This window comes from Frankliniella occidentalis, unplaced genomic scaffold (genome assembly GCF_000697945.3).
Source record: "Frankliniella occidentalis isolate FOCC.00 unplaced genomic scaffold, Focc_3.1 Scaffold150, whole genome shotgun sequence".
NCBI lineage: Eukaryota > Metazoa > Arthropoda > Insecta > Thysanoptera > Thripidae > Frankliniella > Frankliniella occidentalis.
The window spans coordinates 676,751-679,632 of NW_026267277.1; the positions used below are offsets into that span (position 1 = coordinate 676,751).

The window sequence follows — 2,882 nt, forward strand, 5'->3', positions numbered from 1 at the left end:
GTGGCGGGGCGGGGCGTGGTGGGGCGCCGCTGAGGCAGGCTGCTATCCTGGCGTGGCGTAGCGTTGGCCGGGCCCAGCGGCAGGGAAGCGGCAAGGAATTAAAGTTGTGCCGTAAAATCAACACGAGATGAGTGACCCAGAGAAGCGGGGAAAGGGGGGGGGAAGAAAGGAGAGCGCCGCCCCCCGTTGCGGAGCTGATCGAAACGCAACACGGACCAGACACTCCAAGTCATGCGGGGCGGGGTGGGGAGACGCGCGGGGCGGGGCAGGGCGGTCAACCGCAGGGCTAACTGTAAGCCCCCGGTCAGCGCGCGGCAGGGCGCCGGCCGGAGCCTCGCCACAATGCCACACGGGATGCCGCACGCCGCCGCCAAGCGCGGCCTGCGTAAATAGCACGGAGGGGTGGTGGGGCTGATGCGAAAGGGGTGGGGGGACGACTGGCTGGCCTGCATACGAGAGCGGCTGCTGTCACGCCAGGCGGCAGACGACACGCGGGAAAGAGGAAGAGAGGTAAGCGGCATTTTTTTTTAAAGCGATATCCCATATAGAAAGAGAGTGCTGTTGACGTTTGGCCACCAGTCATGTGTGGGGACGATTGTGTCGCTTTTCATAGAATATGTTGTATGAGTGTATGTATGAGCTGTGATTAAAGTGGTTCCGTCCATAATGGCCATACTTGCTCATCCTTTATCCTGCTTAATCATGAGAAGTAGTAACGAACCTTGAACAGTATAAAGTATTTCATGTAACAATTCTCACCAAATGTGACGTGAGTGCGTTTTAATCTGACGTCACTGTGTTTGAATGGCAGTGTTATCGAAGCATCCGGCGTGCACTGGTTACCCAGTGAGTTGTCGAGTTTCTCGGAACTGCTTTCCCGCCCTCTGCAGATAGCTCCAGCGATGTGTGACTCAGGCCTTAAACGCGCCTTGGATCCAGCTAGGCTCAGCTGGCGCGGATGATATCGCTCGATGATATGACGCGGCGCGTATTTTAGTTTTTGTGGAATATAATCTTAGCGTGCGCTCAGATTAATTTTTTGATGGCACCAACGGATTTCACGTTATTTAAGAAATGAGTACTGAGTTTATCGTTGCGATTTCGCCACAGTGAACGACTCGCCAGTGATGACAACCACATTTTTGGTCGGTATTACTGCGCTGTTGACGCCTCAACGAAATTTTATGGAGGCCCCGGAAGTAACCAGACTGGAAGAACAAATGTGCTATACAACACCTTTCAAAAGTTCTACTGCAGTAGAACCTATGCATGTAATTTGTACGAGCACTAAAATATCACCTGTGGATGCCAGTTGCGCCCTTGTAAATAGTCTTACTTCTCTTAAAAGGCATTCAATAGCACCTTCGTTTTTCCGGGTTTCTCCTGGTAAAAAGATGGTTTCCACCATTATTCATTTTTCTGTAAGAATGGGGGGCAAACTTTGTCGAGATTCTTGCGGAACGTTGTCTTCTCTCACTCAGCTCTCTCGCACGCGCGTGTCATATCAGATTCAGCGACATTCGCGTGCGCCCCGTCCCGCCCCCCGCTCTCGCGCCCCGCTCCCGCCCGCCTCGCACCTGCCGCGCGCTCGGCCAAAGATGATCGGCGCGGGAATCTTTTGGCGTCGACCGTTCAGCTGGAATTTCCACCTGGCGGCGACGTGTGCATTCGGTCGGCACGGCCTCAGCGGGGGATGCGGGAGGGAGGGAGGGAGGGGGGAAAGAGAAGGGGAGGGTGATTGGCCAGCCTGGGGCTGGCAGGCCCGGCTGGACGTACGACTCGAACGCGCCCCGCCCCGCCCCGCCCCGCCACGCCCCGGCAGGGACGGACGCCGCACTAAACTGGCCCCACATGGCATTTGTGGCTTTCCTGTGTCCGGATACCTACAGCGCGTTCTGGCGGGGGTCGGAGGGGGTGCCGCGCGGAGGGGGCGGGGGAGGAAGCGAGGGACATAAAAACGGGAGAAAATGGCGTGTTCCCCAGCTGAAATATTTCTCGGGGCTTCGAAATAGAAACGAGAAGGCACATCCGGGGAGTGGGCAGGGGGAGGGACACAACGGCCACGCCGCAGCGACACGCCAGCAATAGGCCTCTTTGCAGCGGTCACGCCCGCCGGCACGCCCACACATTTGCAGAATGGTCTCTGCAATACTACCGCCCCCAGCCTCGCCTTTCATTAGGCCGTTTTTGTCGCGGCCACGCTCCTCGGGCGGCCTGCTTAAGCCCGAACCGTATTCCGTTGTTATCTTCTTGTTGTTTCAGGCGTACGCCCTAGGGGACGTCCCCCTTCCGGATTCGGTGGCGTCGCCGACAGGGAGGGGTGGACGGAGGGGTCGTGTGAGGCAGGCGCCGCCAGTCGAGCAGCTCGTCGATAGCCGGTCGCGGCCCACACGCCAGCTCTTCCGCGACCGCGCGGGTGGGGCGGGCGGGGGCCGGTCGGCGAAGCGGGCCGCGGTCCGAGTCCCAGCCCAGTCCAGTCCACTACTTCCCTGCCGGCCACAACCGGCTTATGAGCGGAGCAGAAGGGATCAAAGCCGTCCGCGCAGCCCGGCGCGCCGCCGCGCCCCGCCGATGAGCGCCGCGCTTGGCTGGCCATGAAGGTGAGCACGCGTGTGAGTGTGCCCGGGAGCGCCGTGTAAACAACCCGCTCGTTAGCAGTTGTTGGCTCTACCACGCTCTGGACGCTGCCCTGTAGGGCCTCTCCGCGGCGCTGCTGCTGCCGCTGCTGGCCTGGACCGCGGCCGCGGCCGACCGCGGGCTGTCGCGACACCGGAGGGCGGCGCACTTGGCCGCGGACGCCGTGCGGCGGGCGGGCGCCAGCCGCGTCACGGCCTACGTGTGCTGGGGGCCGGGTGAGTGGGCGGCAAAGAGGCTGGGGGAGG

The 2,882-nt window shown here is 60.6% G+C and overlaps 1 long non-coding RNA gene across 1 annotated transcript; it reads left to right on the plus strand.

Moving 5' to 3' along the window:
• Positions 1 to 450: 450 nt before the first annotated feature.
• LOC127750196 (uncharacterized) lies at positions 451 to 2,781 on the plus strand. Its single transcript, XR_008011573.1, has 3 exons — positions 451 to 510; positions 2,263 to 2,600; positions 2,696 to 2,781. It is a non-coding gene; the product is annotated as an uncharacterized LOC127750196 (long non-coding RNA).
• Positions 2,782 to 2,882: the final 101 nt, after the last annotated feature.